We start from the raw sequence: 22,602 nt of genomic DNA, 5'->3' as shown, positions 1-22,602 counted from the left end.
ATCTCTTACCCCTTTCTCCACTTCCATCCTACATATAAAGCCCCTATGTGTAGATAATGGCATCAAAGCATTGGACTGGATTGGACTGGACTGGATTGGATTGGATTGGAAAATTTTGACTGGCTCAGATGATGTTCTCTTAACTTATCTGGCTGGCCACAAAATTAGAAACTCAGATGGGCCAAAGGTAATAGCTGTAGAAATAAGATTTTGCAAAATACAGTGTTTTAAATCTGAAATTGCTGTGTCCATTTGGAGACCAGTGGTCTCCTTTGGACTGTATGTAACCCCTTGAGCCAGGCCTTGTCTGTTTTCTTGTCATGGTATCTCCAGGGTTCAATTCAGGGCCAGGCACTTAGTAACCAGCAAATATTGAAGAGTGACATGTCAGTGCTTAACCAGGCTCTGTGGCAAGTGCCTTATGTGCTCCATGTCCTATAACCCTCCCACCAACTCAGTGACATGGGTATTGTTATTATTCTCTTTTTACAGACAGCACGGAGAGGAGAAGCAACTTGCCCAAAGTCACACAGCAGTAAGTTAGAGCCAGAATGCAAATACAGGCATGACTTAAATACTACGCAATATTGCCCCTTAGTGGTAGGCACTGAATCCCTACTTGTTGAATGAATGAATGAGTGAACTGCGAACATATTTTAAGAGAGCTGAGATGGAGGAGGGATGGAAGGGATTTGCAAGAAAGCTGTCACGTTGGTGCAAAAGTAATTGCAGTTTTTTGTCATTAAAAGTAATGGCAATTACTTTTGCACCAACCTAATAAAACTATTTTCCACACATCTGAGCTTCCCAACTCAGTGCTGTGTGACTATGGGGGACCTCTTAGTATCTGTGGGCTCACATTCCTCTTGTTGAGAAACAGATTTGCTGAGTACTTTTTGCCAGAGGGAGTTTGGTCAACAGGACCTAGAGAAGGGACCCAGATTCTCTAATGTTTCAACAAAGATTTAAGATACATAGGTTTAATTTAGGATTATTAAAAAATGTGTTTCTAGGCCCTGAGAAGTGGCTCACAACTGTAATCCCAGCATGTTGGGAGGCTGAGGCAGGAGAATTGCTTAAAGCCAGGAGTTTGAGACCAGCCTGGGCAATACAGTGAGACTTCATCTCTACAAAAATAAAAGTAATAAAAGTTAACTAAGTATGGTGCTCCACATCTGTAGTTCCAGTTACTCTGGAGGATGAGGCAGGAGGATTGCTTGAGCCCAGGAGTTTGAGGCTGCAGTAAGTTGTGATCACACCACTTTACTCCAGCCTTGAGCTTGTGTGATAGAATGAGACTCTGCCTCTCATTAAAAACAAAAACAAAAACAAAAACAACAACAACAACAACAAAAAAACCTTTCCTTTTGGTTGGGGAAAGGAGGCTGGAAGGCCCAGAATAACATCTAGAGATCTTATGTTGTAGGCCACGTGCAATGGCTCACGTCTGTAATCCCAGCACTTTGGGAGGCTGAGGAGGGTGGATCACCTGAGATCAGGAGTTCGAGACCAGCCTGGCCAACATGGCGAAACCCCGTCTCTACTAAAAATACAAAAATTAACTGGGTGTGTGGTGGGCACCTGTAATCCCAGCTACTCGGGGCTGAAGCAGGAGAATCACTTGAACCTGGGAGGCGGAGGTTGCAGTGAGCCGAGATTGCACCACTGCACTCCAGCCTGGGCAACGGAGCAAGACTCCATCTCAAAAGCAAACAAGCAAACAACAAACAAACAAAAAAGCTTTCCTTTTGGTTGGGGAAAGGAAGCTGGAACACCCAGAATAACATCTAGAGATTTTATGTTGTAATATCGAGGTCTTACAAAGGATCTGTTATGGGCTGAAGTGTGTCCTCTGAAAGGTATGTTGAAGTTCTAACCATGGTACATGTGAATGGGACCTTATGTGGAAACAGGGTATTTGCAGATGTCATCATGTTAAGATGAAGTCATTAGGGTGGCCCTGATCCAATAAGACTGGTGTCCTTATAAGAAGTGGGTGAAAGAGACACACAGAGAAAACTGCTCTCCTGCCCGCTGCAGACAGAAGCAGAGGTGGGCTTATGCTGCTGCAAGCCAAGGAATGCCAGGGGCTATCAGAAGCTGGGAAAGGCAAGGAAGAGATTTTGGAGAGAACGTGGTCCTGCCAACACCTTGATTTTGGACTTCTAGCCTCCAGAACTGTGAGAGAATAAATTTCTGCTGTTGTAAGCCATCCAGCCTGTGGTACACCATTGTGGCAGTCTTAGGAAACCAGCACAGGTCCTAGTATGATTTTCCATTTCTGCATCATCACAATTCCTGATGATGATTTCACCTCTACTCCCTGTGATTCTCCCCTGACTTGCTCCAAAGGATACATGCAAAGGTCAGAAGAAATGTCTTACCTGTTCACACCATCTTGAACCAGTCAGTTTTGGCAATTTAGTTTGGAATCCTTGAAGGGGCTTTTCTGGGTTCTAATACTGGCTTTAGTTCTGGCTAGCTATGTGAGTTTGTATGTTAAAAATTAGAAAAGGAGGCCAGGTGCAGTGGCTCACATCTGTAATCCCAACACTTTGGGAGGCTAAAGTGGGAGGACTGCTTGAGCCCAGGAGTTTGAGCCCAGCCTGGACAACATGGTGAGAGCCCCAGCTCTAGAAAAAAATGTAAGGATATTAGCTGGGCATGGTGACTCATGCCTGTAGTCCTAGCTTCTCCGAGGGCTCAGGGGGGTGATCGCTTGAGTCTGGGAGGTTGAGGCTGCAGTAAGCTGTGATTATGCATCTGCACTCCAGCCTGAATGACAGAGAAAGACCTTGTCTCAAAAGGAAAAAAAATTGAAAAATAAAAATGCTGGCCGGGCGTGGTGGCTCACGCCTGTAACCCCAGCACTTTGGGAGGCCGAGGCGGGTGGATCACAAGGTCAAGAGATCGAGACTATCCTGGTCAACATGACAAAACTCCGTCTCTACTAAAAATACGAAAATTTGTTGGGTGTGGTGGCCCGTGCCTGTAGTCCCAGCTACTTGGGAGGCTGAGGCAGGAGAATCGCTTGAACCTGGGAGGTGGAGGTTGCAGTGAGCCGAGATCGCACCACTGCATTCCAGCCTGGGCAATAGAGAGAGACTCCATCTCAAAAAAAAAAAAAAAAAAAGGCTAATAGTCGCATACATGGAGTACCTCCTACATGTGGGCTTCACAAGGATTTGTTCTAATCCTCTCCAGGATCCTGTAAGTTAGTTAACATTAATTCAAACGTAAAAAAAAAAAAAAAAAAAAAAAAAAAAAAAAAGAGAGAAGAGAAAAAAAAACAAGGGAGAAGGAGGCAGACCTGAGTTAGACCTGTCTGACTTTCTCTGAAGCCAGTGTCCATAGCATGTGGAATCTCTGGGGAACAGATAGAAGTGAAAGAACAGAACAGGCATGGCTCAGGGGAGGAAATGTTTTGGTAATGCTGCAGTGATGAGCTGGGTCCAGCTTGCCCTGGGTCTCAAGACCCAGTTGTTAAATTTTCAGGATTTTTGCAGACAGGCTGATGTCACGTTGATAGCTTGAAATTGGCCACAGTGGGAAGATTTATACCACCAAAACAGGCAGACGCTACAAATCAGAGCTCCCACCTCTCTCACCACGTGGTTTACTGGAACTCCACTGGAACTGGAGATAGAGAAGGGAAGCAGAGAAAAGATACCCCCAAGGCCTGGAGTGTGAGATTGGCTCAGAAGGGCCGATGTGGTCTAGGCAGGATTCTGAAGTATTCCGGGAATGAATCCTATATAACCAAAGTTACCCGATTCCACGGGTTTAGGAAGGGCCAACCCCTCCCTGGGGAGTTGAGAGCACTCGCTGAGACCTTCTCAGTGAGTGGAGAAATAAAGGCACCAAAGCTGCACCCCTGCCCTGCCAAACTACAGCTATATGGCAGGGCAAAGAGAGCCAATGTCTGCAAGCTAGTTAAATAAACACTCTCGGCCTCAGTTCTTAATCTGTAAAATACAGGGATAACGGATCAGTGTGTCCCAAACCTGCTCCATCGTAGAGATGTGCTGTGTGTGTAAAATACACACCGGATTTCAATGTCTAAATATGAAAAAAAGATTCAAAATATCTCATTGACAATTCCTTGATTCTATGTTAAAATAATCACATTTTAAATATTGAGTTAAATAAAATATATTATGGAAATAAATTCCTCCTACCTTTTTTATCTTTTTATTTTTATTTTTTTATTTTTTAGACCGAGTCTCGCTCTGTCGCCCAGGCTGGAGTGCAGTGGCGCGATCTCGGCTCACTGCAAGCTCCGCCTCCCGGGTTCACGCCATTCTCCTGCCTCAGCCTCCCAAGTAGCTGGGACTACAGACGCCCGCCACCACGCCTGGCTAATTTTTTTGTATTTTTAGTAGAGACGGGATTTCACCATGTTAGCCAGGATGGTCTCGATCTCCCGACCTCGTGATCCGCCCGCCTCGGCCTCCCAAAGTGCTGCGATTACAGGCATGAGCCACCGCGCCCGGCCTTTTTACCTTTTAAAATGTGGCTAGTAGAAAATATAATATTGCACACATGGTTGGAGCTTTATGTCGTTTGACAGCTCTGCTCTGGAGAAGTGGTGCCTGAAGCCCCCTGTGCTGGGGGGCTCCCATCCTCCGCAGGCCTGGGTTATTCAGCTGCATTTTGCTTCCTGGAGTTACCCCACTTCTCTTTTCAGTTGATCCCAACCAGAATAGTTTGAATTGTTTGTAATCAAAGACACTTTAACGAACAGATTAACCGAACCGGAGCCTCCTCCGGTGGTTGCACAGATTGATCCACAGAACACTTGCAACGCTCACAGCGCGTCACGCTCCAGCGTGATCTGCCATGAACCACTCAGGACAGCATCATTTCTGCTTCCCCAGACCCTGCCCCTGCCTCTGTCCCTCAAGACATCTCTAGCTCTGGCCACCAGCACTGGATTTAAACCAAGGCGTCTGCTGGTCAGCGAGGCAAGTGAGCTCCTCAAGGTTCCGGTTCACGCTGAGGCTGTTCTTAGGAGCCGGGTTACATTATCAGAGTCTGGAATTTAGAGTAACGGCAGCTTTCTTGACTCTCCCTGAACCTAGAGGAAAGCAAGGTTTGAAGCAAAAGCAATTCCAAGAAGCAGGCATGATGTTTCTCCCTTTCCCCAGTTTCCCTTCCCTTTCCCATGGGGTAGGTCTGCCTGGGCTCAGACACCATGATCATTGTGCTCTGTGCACCCAGCCTGGGAACTCGGGCTTTGGAAATATGAATTTCCTAAGACGTTTCAGTTGTTCCAAGGTGTGAGGTGAAACTCTCACAAAAACCTGTCAAAGACTGGCTTTGGAGTTGAATTCTCAAGGTTAACTTGCTGGGGTGTACAAGAATTGTATGCCAGATTCCGAGTAATTATTCCTGCAGGAACTGCCCGCTCCAAGCACTTTAATGAAAAATGATAGAAAGAGTTATTGACCTTTGAGACATTCAATCCACCATGCAGCTAAGCATCTGCAGAGGATCAGGCCAGGGAAGATTACATCTGCCCCACTGCAGAGACATTGCAACAGTTCATCTTCAAAACAGGCAAGGAAAATGTGTCTAATGAATCCCTAAAGCACAGTATGTGCAGATGGGTTGGAAATGGTCTTTGGCAATTTTTCACCTTCATTGTAATGGGAATCCCTTGGAAACAAGCTAGAGATCATATGTAAATTTGACTGGCTACACTTACAACATTCTTGGGAGGACTAGGAGTAAGATGATAAATGAAGACGTTGCGAAGTTCATAATTTGGGAGAGAAACTCATTAAAATGTTAAAAATGAGCTACATATGCCCTGTTCAGGGGAACTGCATGATGTAATAAAATGAAATAAGCCTCTAATATGCTCCATATGGCTCCGTGGTGAGCAGAAGGCAAGCCTGAGACACAGATCCTTCCCTCTGGATGCTTGCAGTTGAGTTGGTTGTTGAGACAAGGCTTAAATACACGACACTGCATCTCAAAGTCTGAAAGCCCCAGCTGGATGACAAAGAGCCATCTGATGGTTAAATGAGAGTGGAGGGAGTGGGTGGCAAGAACAGAAACCAGTTTCCAGGGTGTTTCTGTTGCTGTCAATGTTTTTTTTTTTTTTTTTTTTTTTGAGACTGAGTCTTGATCTATCACCCAGGCTGGAGTTCAATGGCGCGATCTTGGCTCACTGCAACCTCTGCTTCCTGGGTTCAAGCGATTCTCCTGCCTCAGCCTCCCAAGTAGCTGGGATTACAGGCATGTGCCACCACGCCTGGCTAATTTTTGTATTTTTAGTAGAGACAGGGTTTCACCATGTTGGCCAGGCTGGTCTCGAACTCCTGACTTCAAGTGATCCACCTGCCTCTACCTCCCAAAGTGTTAGGATCACAGGCGTGAGCCACCATGCCTGGCTGTTGTCAATGTTTTAAAGGCAGTTAATATCTTCATCCCCAAACTTCACTCCTGTCCCATCGCTTTGCCATATCCTCCCTTCACAGGGGTAATCACTACACTGAGACTGGAGTATTTTCTCTCAGGTCAGTTTTCATAGTTTTATTACATATGTTTAAATACAGAGTTAAAGCAAATGTGACAAAATGTGAACACTTGATAAATCTGGACAGTGAGCATTTGGTTTTATGTTTTATCATCTTTTCTGTATTTATGTATCCTTGAAATTTTTTTCTTTTTTGAGATGGAGTCTCCCACTGTCGCCCGAGCTGGAGTGCAATGGCACGATCTTGGCTCACTGCAACCTCCACCTCCCAGGTTCAAGCGATTCTCCTGCCTTTGCCTCCTGAGTAGCTGGGATTACAGGCACCCGCCACCATGCCTGGCTAATTTTTTGTATTTTTAGTAGAGAAGGGGTTTCACCATGTTGGTTGGCCAGGCTGGTCTCGAACTCCTGACGTCATGATCCACCTGCCTCGGCCTCCCAAAGTGCTGGGATTACAGGGGTTAGTCACTGTGCGTGGCTGGAAATTTTTTAAAATCTTAAAGATTGTATGAGCTGCTATATAGTAGAAGCAGAAAAAAATTGTAAATAAATATTATGGACAATGTGTAACAACAAAATTAAAAACCCAAAAGAAAGAAAGGAAGAAGAAGAAGGAATGGAAGAAACAAAGAAAGAGAAAGAACTTGAGATCTCTAAGAATTCATAGGTCACTTTGCATGGAGATAGTCAGCAAAGACTGCCAAGAGGAGGAAGTATGACCCAGGTCTTGAGAAATGGAGATTTGGGAGGAGGGCCTGAAAGGGAGGGGAGTCGCCATTTAGAGCAACTCTTATCTGTAACCTGAGGAGACGAAACTGTGAGCTCTAAGGTTCACATTCAAATCTCACAGCATATATCACGTTCATTGATTCGATCCACAAACAGTAGACAGTTACCACATGCAGTAAATAACGCTAGACACTGTAGGAGATTCCAGGATGAGAACATGGCAGGTGGTCTCCCTCCTGGAATCACCATTTTGATTTTTATCATCCTTAAACAGGAAGAATTTACTGTCACTTTTTCCCTGTCTGCCTGCCTGTCTGCCTGCCTTTCTATTGAGAGCCCTGTCTATTCCATTTCATTCTAAATTTCTTTCAGATGAGAGCTATTTCTCATATCTATCTGCATCCTCCACAGTGTCAAGATAGGATTATACAATTAAGTGGGTATTCATTAAATACTCATTGAATAATTGATTAACTTGATTGTTTAAGTAGTATTTGAGAGGCTGTTATGTTCTAAAGCACACAAGGGAACACTCTGGAGATCAAAGGTAAAATAAAAGGGATATATTAGTTAACTGATTGCATTAAAAGACACATATACATGTGTCTTTTACAATACAGATCCTGGCCGCTGTTAAATATAATTCAGGCTGGGTGTGGTGGCTCCTGCCTGTAACCCCAGCACTTTTGGAGGCTGAGGTGGGAGACGATAACAAGAGCCCAGGGGTTCAAGATCAGCTTGGGCAACATAGCAAGACCTCATTTCTACAAAACATTAAAAAATTAGCTGAGAGTGGTGGCATGCACCTGTAGTTCCAGCTACTAGATAGGCAGAGGTGGGAAGACTGAAGATGCTTGAGCCGGGGAGGCAGAGATTGCAGTGAGCTGAGATCACACCACTGTACTCCAGCGTGGGTGAAAGAGCAAGACCCTACCTCAAAAAAAAAAAAAAAAAAAAAAAAAATCAGTGTTCTATTTATAGACAACCATACCTTGGATATTATGGGTTCAGTTCCAGACCACCATAATAAAGAGAATAACACAATAAAGTGAGTCACATGAATTTTTTTGGTTTCCTAGTGCTTATAAAATTTATGTTCACATTACACTGCAGTCAATTAAGTGTGCAATAGCATTACGTCTAAAAACACTGTATAATCCTAATTTAAAAATATTTTGTTGCTAAGAAATGCTAGTGATCATCTGAACCTTCAGCGAGCTGTAATCTTTTTGCTGGTGGAGGGTCTTGCCTCGATGTTGATGGCTGCTGACTGATCAGGATGGTGATAGCTGAAGTTTGGGGTGGCTGTGACAATTTCTTAAAATAAGACAGCAATGAAGTTTAGCACATTAATTGGCTCTTCCTTTCACAAAAGATTTCTCTGTAGCATTCGATGTTGTTTTATAGCATTTTACCAGCAGAACATTTTCCAAAATTGGATTCAATTCTTTCAAACCCCGCTGCTGCATTATCAACTAAGTTTATGGAATATTCTAAAACCTCTGCTGTCATTTCAACAATGTTCACAGTATCTTTACTCCATGGAATCACCAGGAGTAGATTCCATCTCAAGAAACCACTTTCTGGCCAGGCGCAGTGAGCAGATCACCTGAAGTCAGGAGGTCAAGACCAGCCTGGCCAAAATGGCGAAACCCCATCTCTACCAAAAGTACAAAAATTAGCCGGACATGGTGGCGGGTGCCTGTAATTCTAGCTACTTAGGAGGCTGAGGCAGGAGAATTGCTTGAACCTGGGAGGTGGAGGTTTCAGTGAGTCGAGATCGTGCCACTGCATTCCATCCTGGGTGACAGAGTGAGACTCCATCTCAAAAAAAAAAAAAAAAAAGAAACCACTTTCTTTGCTCATCTATAAGAAGCAACTCTTCATCTGTTAAAGCTCTATCATGAGAGTGCAGCAATTCAGTCACATCTTCAGACTCCACTTCTAATTCTAGTGCTCTTACTATTTCTACCACATCCACAATAACTTCTTCTACTGAAGTCTTAAACCTCTCAAAGTCATCCATGAGGGTTGGAATCAACCTCTCCCAAACTCCAGTTAATGTTAATATTTTGTCCTCATCTTATGAATTATGAGTGTTCTTAATGACATCTAGGATGATGAATCTATTCCATAAGGGTTTCAATTTACTTTGCCCAGATCCATCAGAGGAATAACTATCCATGGCAGCTATAGGCTTACAAAATGTATTTTTTTTAGTAATAAGACTTGGAAGTCAAAAATACTCATTGATTTATGTGGCTGCAGAATGGATGCTGTCTCAGAAGGCAGGAAAATAATATTGGTCTCTGTACATGACTAGGTGCATGGTCAATGATCAGTAATATTTTGAAAGGAATCTTTTTTTCTGAGCAGAAGATCTTAACAGTGGGCTTAAAATATTCGGTAAGCCATTCTGTAAACAGAAGTGCTGACAGCCAGGCTTTGTTATTCCTTTTTGAGAGCACAGGCAGAGTAGATTTAGCATCATTCTTAAGAGCCCTAGGATTTTCAGAATGGTAAATGAGCCTTATAAGAGAGTCGGCTGTCCTTTAAATGTAGACATTGGCTTCTCCTCTTTAACTATGAAAGGCTTAGATGGCATTTTCCAATAGAAGGCGCTTTCCTCTACATTGAAAATCTGTTGTTTAGTGCAGCAGCCTTCATCAAGGATCTTAGCTAGATCTTCTGGACAACTTATTGCAGTTCTAAATTAGCACTTGCTGCTTCACCTTGCACTTTTATGTTATGGAGACAGCTTCTTCCCTTAAGTCTTATGAACCAGTCTCTGCTAGATTCCAACTCTTCTTCTGCAGTTTCTCACTTCTCTCAGCCTTTATAGAATTGAAGAGAATTAGGGCCTTGCTCTGGATTATGCATAGCTTAGGGGAAGGTTGTGGCTGGTTTGATCTTCTAACCAGACCACTCAAACTTTCTCTGCATCAGCAATAAGGCTTTTTATCACTTATGTGTTTGCTGGAGCACAAGCACAAAAGTCCTACAAGAACTTTTCCTTTGTGTTCACAGCTTGGCTAACTTTGGCACAAGATGCCCAGCTTTCAGCCTATCTCAGCTCTCAACACGCCTTTCTCACTAGGCTTAATCATTTCTAGCTTTTGATTTAAAGTGAGAGATGTGGGATTCTTCCTTTCACTTAGACACTGAGAGGCCGTTGTAGATTATTAATTGGTCTAAATGCAATATCATTGTGTCGCAGAGAATAGGGAGACCACAGGAGAGAGTGAGAGATGGGGAAACAGCTAGCTGGTGAAGCAGTTAGAAATCACCCATTTAGGCCGGTCGCGGTGGCTCACGCCTGTAATCCCAGCACTTTGGGAGGCCAAGGAGGGCGGATCACGAGGTCAGGAGATTGAGACCATCCTGGCTAACACGGTGAAACCCAGTCCTACTAAAAATACAAAAAAATTAGCCTGGCACAGTGGTGGGCGCCTGTAGTCCCAGCTACTCGGGAGACTGAGACAGGAGAATGGCGTGAACCCGGGAGGCGGAGCTTGCAGTGAGCGGAGATCACGCCACTGTACTCCAGCCTGGGCAACAGACCAAGACAAAAAAAAAAAAAGAAATCATCCATTTATAGATTAAGTTTACCATTTTACATGAATGAGATCCGTGGTACCCCAGAACAATTACGAAGCCAGTCATGGTGGCTCACTCCTGTAATCCCAGCCACTCAGGAGCCTGAGGAGGGAGGAACTCTTGAGCCCAGGAGTTTGAGGCTGCAGTGAGCTATGGTCACACCACTACATTCCAGCCTGGGTGACAGAGTGACACCCCAATCCCCCAAAAAAACCCACCAAAACCAAAAACAAGAAAAAATTATAATAGTAACATCAAAGATCACTGATCACAGATCTCCTTAACAGATGTGGTAATAATAATAAAGTTTGAAATATCATGAGAATTACCAAAACATGACCCAGAGACAGGAAGTGAGCACACGCTGTTTGAAAAACGGTGCCAATAGACTTGGTTCGATGAAGGGTTGGCACAAACCTTTAATTTGTAAAAAAATGCAATATCTGCAAAGTGCAATAAAGCAAAGTACACTAAAACAAGATATGTCTCTAACAGATACATGCTTTTGGGGGAGGGAGTGCTTAGAAAATACCAGATAGCGCTTTCTGATAAATGCTAACATCTGTCTTTCGAACTACTCCCTTCTTCCTATACTTCCATCGTGTGTCCTTTGAATTTAGTTTTTAACATCAGAAGAAACAGAAGTAAAAACGGCCACCGTCAATTTAATCTTTTTAAATGTTACTCCTCAGCTGGGCATGGTTGCTCATGCCTGTAATCCCAGCACTTTGAGAGGCCAAGATGGGTGGATCACTTGAGGTCAGGAGTTTGAGACCAGCCTGGCCAGCATGGTGAAACCCCATTTCTACCAAAAAATACAAAAATTAGTCAGGCATGGTGGCAGACCCCTGTAGTTCCAGCTACTCCGGAGGCTGAGGCAGGAGAAGCCCTTGGACTCAGAAGGCAGAGGTTGCAGTGAGCCAAGATCATGCCACTGCACACAAGCCTGGGCAACAGTGAGATCCTGTCTCAAAAGAAAGAAAGAAAGAAAGAAACAAACAAACAAACAACAAACTAAATAAATAAATGCTACTCCTTCTTGTAAAATTTTAAGGTTAAAGAATAAAACAGAACTACAATTTTTTCAAGTTCGATGTGATAGTAGTAACTTATTCTTAATAAACCAAATGCTGACATCAGATTTAATCCTCAGCCATTTGAATGGTGTGTTCTAACAACTGCAACTCTGACATGACATTCTAATAACTGAAAACGAGTCTGGTCTAATAGTTGTTTCTACCTCAAGAGGCTCCCTTGGCGGCAGTCACAGGGAAACCAAACCAAAGCAGAGCGTACTTCTCATGACTCCCTGTCATTGCAAACCATCACCTGCGAGTCTCATCAGAATGCCAATGTAGGCCAGTGGGTGTAAACATGACAATAATAATAGTAATAGTAGTGGGCAGCGTTAAGTTGAAGTGCTTTTTTTTTTTTTTTTTTGAGATGTAATTTCACTCTGCTGCCCAGGCTGGAGTGCAGTGGTGTGATCTGGGCTCACTGCAGCCTCCGCCTCCTAAATCCAAGCGATTCTCATGCCTCAGCCTCCCAAGTAGCTGGGATTACAGGCGCCTGCCACTACATCCGGTTAATTTTTTGTATTTTTAATAGAGATGGGGTTTTTCCATGTTGACCAGGCTGGTCTCGAACTCCTGACCTCAGGTGATCTGCCCACCTCAGCCTCCCAACGTGAAGGGCTTTTTATATGCTTGCAACTGTAAGCACATGGCATGCATTCACTCATTTATTCTAACCACTGCCATATGCTGTAGATACTAATTTGAAAAGACAGAAAGGACCAAAAATACCCACTCTTGTTTTCCTGCTAATGTAGTGTCATCACGGAACACTTCATATTTCTCTTTTGTAGGTGCTGAATCAGTCCACATGCATCGGAACCTGCATGTTCTTCATGTGTGTGCCTGCATGGCACTGTTGGAGTTAAATGTATTTAAACACATGTATATCAACTTCCCTTGGAGAAAAACATCAAGAGTTCATGTGCTGTACTGGCAAATACCAAGAAAGGCATGAGATATGCCTTTGACAAATTATAGAAATGCACCCTTTGGTATTTGTAATATTCCTCTGGAACTTATCTTTTTATAAAGCAATGCTTTGTAATAATTCTTTGCAAGAATTTAAAACTATTTTTGACTTCGAGTTTCATACTTAATGTAGTTATAGTTGAGGGTTTTTTTCTTATCCATTTTTCTAATCTAAGCACTATATTTGGAAACCATTCATGAACAAGAAAAAGGTTTCTTTGGCTTTTTTGTCTTTCTTTCTTTTTTCTAGAGACTGGGTCTCATTCTGTTGCCCAGACTGGAGTGCAGTGGTGCAATCATAGCTCACTGCAGCTTCAAATTCCTGGATGCAAGTGATCCCCCTGCCTCAGCCTCCTAAGTGCTTGGGACTGCAGGAATGTGCCATCATGCCTGGCTAATTTTTATTTAGTTTTTGCAGAGATGGAATCTCGCTATGTTGCCCAGTCTGGTCTCCAACTCCTGGGCTTAAGGGATCCTCCCACCTTGACCTCCCAAAGTGCAAAGTGCTGGGATTACAGACATGAGCCACTGTTCCAGGCCTCTTTGCTTTTTTTTTTTTTTTTTTTTTTTTTTGAGACGGAGTCTCACTCTGTTGCCAAGGCTGGGGTACAGTGGTGTGATCTCGGCTCACTGCAATCTCCACCTCCCAGGTTCAAGTGATTATCTTGCTTCAGCATCCCAGGTAGCTGGGATTACAGGCATGTGCCACTGCGCCCAGCTGATTTTTGTATTTTTAGTAGAAACAGGGTTATACCATGTTGGTCAGGCTGGTCTCAAACTCCTGACCTCAGGTGATCCACCCACCTCAGCCTCCCAAAGGGCTAGGATTACAGGCGTGAGCCACCGTGCCTGGCTTCTCTTTGCTTTTTGATCAAAGTGATGTTAAAAAAATAAAAAGGATTGGCTTCTTGGGCAATACAAGGAGAATGCCCCTCTCTAACCTGGTCAACTTGCCTCTGAGTATCCTTGGTCAGTTTGTCTACATCTCTTTCTTTATGAAAGAAGATCTTCAAAGGAATGGTTTATTACGAATCTTTTATGGACTATTTAAACATTGTTGTAAAATATTTCTCCTCTTTGTTGATTCATGGATTTGCACAAATCATCACTTTCCAATGCTTGCATTCTGAGTTTCTTTGGTCTGGAAAGTTTGTCAGAAGAAAGAGCTCAGGTTTGAGCATTAGACTCTCGCCCCCAAACCATGACATTATGGGTAGGCTACTAGTTCTTAAGCACATCAACCTCAGTTTCCTCATCTAGAAACCAGGAAAATGCTCATCTGGTGGGGAATGTGGGGAAATGTGGAATCAAGAGCCTGTGGTGAGCCACAGGGATTTAATGCTGTTCCCCACCTTTTCTTTTCCTTACTTACTGTCTCAGCAAATGTAGTTCTTGATGACATTTTATCTTTTTAAATCCCACTGCTCTGCTTACGCAGGAAGCCAAATTAAATGAAGACTGTGTCTCTTGACCTGTTCATGTTGTCCTTCCAGTTGGTTCCAATGACTTCCAAATAAGGGAAACAATGATTACAATGTCACAAGTGTATTTTACAGCAAGTAAGATAAATGTTTTCAGAAAACAGAGATTGGTGGTGAAAATTCTTTTTTGTTCCTAGAATTAAAGCATATTCCACACATTGAGTTTTGTAAAACCTACACAGTGGTTAAGCTAACACAGGCTGTTGACAGTTGGCCAACCAGTTTTTCATGAGCTGAATTATGCTGGCAGAGTGACTCAGGTCCTCTGAGCCTCAGTTTCCTTATCTGTAAAATGAGGAAAAGCATCAACATTGTAAGGCTGCAGAGCAGAATAAGGCGATAAAATGCTTGGCAGGATGCCTAGCACATGGCAAAATGATTTGAAGCTGTCATCATTATTTCTGAAGAATACTGGACAGCAGTTGTCTTTCCATATTTCTTCAAGAAATCACTTGCATTATCGTAGGCAAAGTATTTTTTTAAATCACCCAAATGCAGTCCAAGTGGCCAGATCCCTAGACTTGAAGGCGAGAATCTGGGCTTGCCTTATGCTCACTAGCAACTTGACCTTGACTCCGACCCTGCTCAACCTCCTTTTCCTCACTTGGAATTTGGATATAATATTTTTCCTACACACTTTGCAGTTTTGTAACTCTCAAAGGAGAAATAATTGATTTAAAGCACTTTTCAGGTTGGGCACAGTGGCTCACGCCTGTAATCCCAGCATTCTGAGAGGCCGAGGCAGGTGGATCATCTGAGGTCAGGAGTTCCAGACCAGCCTGGCCAACACAGTGAAACCCCATCTCTACTAAAAATACAATAATTAGCTGGGGGTGGTGGCGCACGCCTGTAATCCCTGCTACTTGGGAGGCTGGGGCAGGAGCATGGCTTGAACCTGGGAGGTGGAAATTACAGTGAGCTGAGATCGCCCCATTGCACTCCAGCCTGGGCAACAAGAGTGAACTCAGTCTCAATAAATAAATAAATAATAAAGCACTTTGTAAATTATTAAGGACTGAATTAAATATTTAGAGAAAAATCTTCTCAGGGTCTGTTTTCCATTTGAAGAAGAACTTGGGCTTTGGGGCCAGATGGGCTGGAGTTTGATGCCTGTTCCTCCACTTGCTGGTTGTGTGTTTCTGGGCAAATATTTTAGGCTTTTTGTGTCTTAGTTTACTCGTATGTAAAATAAGAACAATTATAGCATTTCATGAGGTTGCAATGTGAATTAATGAGTTAATGTAGTGAGGACTAAACTCTGATTTTTTATCTGGCCCAAATTCCTATCTAAGTGGTCTGGGGAGTCATGCCCTACCAATCATAAATTTCTCATCCGATGGGTTTTATTTAGCCCTGTATACCATGACTCACTTTCCAACCTGACTCTGGCATAACATTATGAGACAAGGAAGAAAATCAAAATATTTTATCCCACAACATGTTTCTTTGCCATATTTTGAGATGGCCCTGCAAAGCTGTTCTTTGTGGGGGAAAATTTGCATCTGTAAAGAATCTCTATTAACAAAGCTAGATCTTTTTCTTCTGGACCCTCCCAATCCTAAAGAGATTAACTAAGATCTGAATAGGAAACATTTGTCATCTATTTTCTCCAAGGGCAGCCACTATAAGACTTCAAAGAACTTTGGTCTCCACAATCTTTATCTTAACCTGAACATTCCCTTTCTACCAACCTCAGGTCTTTAGACATATTCAACTAATTGTCAACCAGAAAATTTTAAATTCACCTGTAACCTGGAACACCCCACCCCGACCAACTTGGTTTGAGTTGTCCCACCTTTCTGGATCAAACCAATGTATTTCTTAAATGTATTTGATTGATGTCTCATGCCTCTCTAAAATGTGTAAGACCAAGCTGCGCCCCAACCACCTTGGGCACAGGTACTCAGGACCTCCTGAGGGCTGTGTCACAGGCCATGGTCACTCGTATTTGGCTCAGAATAAACCTCTTCAAATATTTTATAGAGTTCACTTGTTTTCATTGACAGTAGTAAAGTACTTAGAATAGTGACCGATGTATATAAGAGCTAAACAATGTTAGTTATTCTTGTTTTAAAATTTTCTTTTGCCTGTAATCCCAGCACTTGGGAGGCCAAGCTGGGTGGATCACTTGAGGCCAGGAGCTCAAGACTAGCCTGGCCAGCATGGTAAAACTTTGTCTCTACTAAAAATACAAAAATTAGCCAGGCACGGTGGTGCACACCTTAGTCCCAGCTACTAGGGGGCCTGAGGCATGAGAATGGCTTGAACCTGGGAGGCAGAGGTTGCAGTGAGCCAAGATTGTGCCACTGCACTCTTACCTGGACAACAGAGTGAGACCCTGTCTCAAAAAAAAAAAACTACTTTTTTTTTTCCCATCTATCTAACCAGTTGAATTTTTTAAAATTGTCTTTCTTTCTTTTGTTGGTTTTTGTTTTTGAGGAGATAGGGTCTTGCTTTGTTGCTCAGGCTGGTCTCGCACTGGGATTACAGCTGTGAACCATCTCCTGGCCCTCTATTTTTTTTTTTGTTTGTTTGTTTTTTTCTGAGACGGAGTCTTGCTCTGTTGCCCAGGCTGGAGTGCAGTGGCATGATCTTGGCTCACTGCAATTGCCGTCTCCCAGGTTCACGCCATTCTCCTGCCTCAGCCTCCCAAGTAGCTGGGACTACAGGTGCCCACCACCACACCCGGCTAATTTTTTGTATTTTAGTAGAGACGGGGTTTCACCATGTTAGCCAGGATGGTCTCACTCTCCTGACCTCGTGATCCGCCTGCCTCGGCCTCCCAAACTGCTGGGACTACAGGTGTGAGATACCGTGCCTGGCTGGGCCCTCTATTTTTAAATGGAGGAGTTGAGCTATCTTTTCTCTGTCTTGCCTCCTAGTTTATATGTTCTTTGATATTTACATATGCATTATTTTCTAGAGCAAGAAGTACTTTATTTTTTATTTTTTTTTATTTTTTGAGATGGAGTCTCACTTTGCTGCTTAGGCTAGAATGCAGTGGCACGATCTCGGCTCACTGCAACCTCTGCCTTCTGGATTCAAGTGATTCTCCTGCCTCAGCCTCCCAAGTAGCTAGATTACAGACATGCACCACCATCTCAGGCTAATGTTTGTATTTTTAGTAGAGACAGGGTTTCACCATGTTGGCCAGGCTGGACTGAAACTCCTGATCTCAGGTGATCTGCCCTCCTCGGCCTCCCAAAGTGCTGGGATTACAGGCATGAGCCACTGCGCCTGGCCGCAATAAGTATTTTAAATCCAGGAGTTTTTGCTGTAACAGTCTTCTACTGATAACATTAAAATTTAGATGTATAGATTTCTGGAAATTCCTGATTACTTGGTATTAAGATGAAGTCCCCAAATTCCCATCATCTGCCACTTGATACGATCTATTTAATTTTCCAAAAACCTAAGTATGACCACAGAGTAGCTCTGTGCCAACCTGAAAGAAAGAAGCTGAGGCAAAAAGGAATGTAAGTAGAGGGTTTATTGGGCCAAGCTTGAGGATTGCAACCAGGGATCACAGATTCCAGTTGCTCTGGATATGCACTCTGTTCAGCAGCAGTTACAAATGGATTGTTAAAGGGAAAGATGAAGCAGTTCCTGAGTTGTTTACCAATAATTTACATTAAAATAATGCAAGTTACTCATTGGCTATATATTGTTAAGCTCTAGAATGTGTGTTATAGAGTTCAGTATGGCATTATTAGGTTAATTTATAATAGCCTGATAATGCTATTGTGATAATATCAAGCAATTTCAGTAGATGAACACACAGCTTCAAAAAGGGGGAAGGTAGGATGTGATTGCTGTCTCATTTTAATGCCTCTCTGGGCCTGATAATTTAAAAGGATTCGAATGCCTTAGATAAAAGTTCTTTCCTTATGAACTTACGGTTATAAGATTAAAAGAAAAAAGTTCTTCCTAAACAATGTGCCCACCCATCTCAGGCATCACAATGAATTGGTAGGAGTGAAGTAGGTTAGATAGGGTGATCACAGCCTCCCTTAAAGGGGAACAAACTTGCCAAATAGATGGAGAGAACAAACTGCCCATCAGTGCACAACGCATCCTGGGCTCCTGGTTAGAAGATCCTGCAGCAGGGAGGTAAAGAAAAAGAAGTGAAAATCCCCAAACTTGTACAAACGCAGAAACCCATGATTAGTTTCTTTGGACTGACCGACACTCATTATAATAGTAAAAAACACATCCTTGGGTGGAGAATTAAAATGCTAATGAGACATGTGATGTATGGGCTAGCATATACAGCCACTGTGCATGTAAGCCTAAGAAACCACCCATGACATGCTTAATCACAACAGCCCTTCCTGTCCTTTTATGAATAATCATGTAAATCTCTCACAAACGCAAGTTCCTCAGAGCCAGCCAGTGCAGGCCCATGCTCGAGCAGCCTGCTGTGATCCAGCTATCAAACTGTACTTGCGCTTTGCAATAAACTTCTTTACCTATTTTCACTTCGGACTCACTCTCAAATTCTTCTATGTGGTGAAGTCAAGAACCTTAACTGGCCCACCAGCAACAGGAGCACTGTGAGAAATTGTGAAATTTGGGAGAAACTTGACATCTGTCAGATACATCGAGTTACCAGCTTGAGTACACGAATTCATTTTGGTGGTATCATATCATTGAAAGGTTGTGTTTTCTGTTGCTACAGTAAAAAAGGACTATGTGAAAAATCAATGGGAAACAGGAAATGAGGGTGAAGGTGTCCCATCTGATTCCAAGGTCTGAAAGCTGGGCAGTGTCAGCCACACAGCCCAGGAGTACATAGCTATGGTTAAGAATGAAATATTATCTTTCTTTCAACTTATGAGTATTATTTTTGCAAATTGTGATTAAGTTATTAGAACATAAAGATGTACTGAGTGGTTTGGGAACCAACTACTTAAATAACCAAATTGTTAGGTACTTCTTTTGGTCTAAGATGCTGTAAAAAAAAATTACTGAGATACTAAGGGTACTGAGAACTAGAATATTTGTAAACTTCTGGGGATAGAGCCTTAAGTTTCTGGATTTTCTTTTAAAAAAGCCCAAGTGTATGAAATTGGGCAGTGCCCACAGTTCAACAAAGCCACAGAGGCTAACACAGCCCTGGGAAATTTGTGTGGAGGTGAAGCTTTGCAAGCCCAGGTTTATCTTGTACACAAATCCTTCAATAGTCCAAAGAAAGGCATACATGAGGAGGAGGTGGGGAATTGCATTTTTCATAATTAACTAGAAGCTGCTTCTTCACTTTGAAGTATGTTCCCTTTTGGCTCCTTGAAAGTTTCTCTGCATTAACAATTTGTACAGATTTTAGTTACTGATGAATAACATTGTTTTGGTGAGTTCTGATTAGCACATGAATACCACACTAGTGCCTGAGGGAATGCAAAGCAGGCACATTTGCAATTGAATATGCACTTAACATTTGGGCTGGAGTTTGAAATCTTAATCAATTTCCATATCTACCCCATACTCTGTTGGGACACTTGCCCAGATCTGAGTCCCTTGGGATGTAAATATCTTGTGCTTAGAGTTTTATGGAAAGTTCATTGAAGGGCTGGGAATAGTGAGGAGCAAACTGCCAGATGAAATACAGTTATGCATCGCTTAATGGGGTACATCTTGAGAAATGCATCATTAAGCGATTTTATCATTTTGCCTAGATGGTATATAGCCTATTACTCACCTAGGCTATATGATATAACCTATTTCTTCAGGGCTACAAACCTGTATTGCATGTTACTGCATTGAACACTGTGGGCAACTGGAACACAGTCATAAGTATTTGTGTATCTAAACTTACCTACACTTAGAAAAGGTACAGTAAAATGTGGTATAAAAGATTTTTAGATCGGGTGCGGTGGCTCACGCCTGTAATCCAAGCACTTTGGGAGGCTGAGGTGGGCAAATCACATGAGGCCAGGAGTTTGAGACCAGCTTGGGCAACAGGGCGAAGCACTGTCTACTGAAAATACAAAAAATAGCCAGGTGTGGTGATGCACATCTGTAATCTTAGCTACTCAGGAGGCTGAGGCATCAGAATTGCTTGAACTCTGGAGGCAGAAGTTGCAGTGAGCCAAGATTGCACCCCTGCACTCCAGCCTGGGAAACAGAGCAAGACTCTGTCTCAAAAAAAAAAAGATTTTTAAAAAGGTACAGCTATGCAGGGCACTTACCGTGAATGAAGCTTGCAGGAATGGAAGTTGCTCTGAGTGAGTCAGTGAGTGAGGGTTGAGTGAATGTGAGGGCCTAGGATTTTACTGTACACTACTATAGATTTTATAAACACTGTACACTTAGGCTTCACTAAGTTTATAAAAGGTATCTTTCTTCAATAATAAATTAACCTTAGCTTACTGTAAGTTTTTAACAATAAACATTTTATTTTTTAAACATTATGACTTTTTTTGCAATAACACTTAGCATATAACACAAACACATTGTACCACTGTACACAAATATTTTCTTTCTTGATATCCTTATTCTGTAAGCTTTTTTCTATTTATGAATTTTTAAAAACTTTGAAAGATTTTTGGTAAAAACTAAGACAGACACACACATTAGCCTAGGCCTATGCGGGGTCAAGATCATCAAGACATCAGTAGATCGATCACTGCCTGAAATGTCAGGTGACACATGACTGCATATGAAGACATGAACACCTTTTTCATGTACAGCTGCACATTTCCTCTTGTCACCTGAAGAATGACAAGGTTCATACAGTTGGAAAAAAGAGCTTTATTTCTCTTAAAGGGTTGCAACCTGCAGGGTGGCCATTCTGACATGCTGGGAAGCGTAGCCTCCAGTCAGAAGCCAGAAACAGGCATTTCAAGGGAGGAGCAAAGGGAACAGGAATTCATGCTGAGCAGGTTGGCTGAACATACATATTCAATAAGATATGGGAGGAGTCATGAATATTTATGAAAGGAGAAACATGCATAAGCACAATGGAGCTTCACACATCTCCACAGGACTCATGTTCCAAAAATGGTGGTGTTAGCACGACCTCAGGGTGGAATTTTTGGCCCTCTGACATCAAAAGATGAAGCAGAGGACACAAAAACCCTCACTGTGCATTCCCTGTAGACTGGGCAGAACCACTTCATGGTTGGTGGTCTCTTTTCAAAAAGGAGTTCTGGTTGGTTGTTTTGTGGAAACTGCAAAAGGGAGGGGCAGTGTCAGCTGCCTGGTTGGTATCAGTGGTAGGGCAGATCATGAGGTCAGGAGTTTGAGACCAGCCTGGCCAACATGGTGAAACCCATCTCTACTAAAAATACAAAAATTAGCTGGATGTGGTGGCATGCACCTGTAATCCCAGCTACTTGGGAGGCTGAGGCAGGAGAATTGCTTGAACCCAGGAGGCGGAGGTTGCAGTGAGTTGAGATTGCACTACTGTACTCTAGCCTGGGCAACAGAGCAAGACTCCATCTGAAAAAAAAGAAAAAGAAAAAAGAAAAAGAAAGTTAGTGAGGGAGAAGGTGTAACTACTTGTGTCTGACCGACCTTCCATCCTGTCATGGCTGAGAACTCAGTTTTCAAGTTTCCTCTGGGATCCCCTAGGCCAAGAGGCGATTCATCCAGTCAGTTGGGGGGCTTAGAATTTTATTTTTAGTTTATCTTCTGCATTTCACTCCTTTCATTTTCTTTTTATCAAAGTAATATATGCATATCAAGAAATCAGATACTAGGGAAGAGTTTATGATGAAAAACATGTGAACTGTCCCTCCTCTGTCTTCTCAAACCCCATTCCCATTTCCTCAAAAAAATCTCTTAAATATGTTTTTGAGGTCTTCTACTGGTTATCTTTATAACTATAGACAATATGCTTATGATATACCTCCCTATTTCTTGACTAGTCTCTTTTAGACAATAATTATTGATGTTGGGAAAGAGACTTTTCCTCTATCCACTTAGGTCTGACTAGTCAAGACTCACAATAGACAGATTAACAGGAGAAGATGTATTATGCATGTGGGAGTACTCAGTAATGAGTAACTCACTGAATAGCCACAGATAAAAGTTTACATACTGGCTTAAGAAAAAAGAAGAAAGGGGCTAGGGCTTTAGTGAGAAAGCATGAAAGGTTCTATTGGTCTTTTTCATGCTAATGAGCAGCTGAATTCACACTTCCCCCAGTCTTCTCCCAAAAGGGTCAAACTTCTCCCAAACAGGAAACTCCTTTGGGGGTGGGTGGTGGTCAATGGCAGCTGTATTTTCTGGAGGCTCTCTTTAAGTTTAGATAATGTTTTTATCCATG

Source organism: Pan troglodytes, chromosome 7 (genome assembly GCF_028858775.2).
Source record: "Pan troglodytes isolate AG18354 chromosome 7, NHGRI_mPanTro3-v2.0_pri, whole genome shotgun sequence".
NCBI lineage: Eukaryota > Metazoa > Chordata > Mammalia > Primates > Hominidae > Pan > Pan troglodytes.
The sequence above is the reverse complement of the archived record's forward strand: the minus strand, read 5'-3'. Positions refer to the sequence as shown.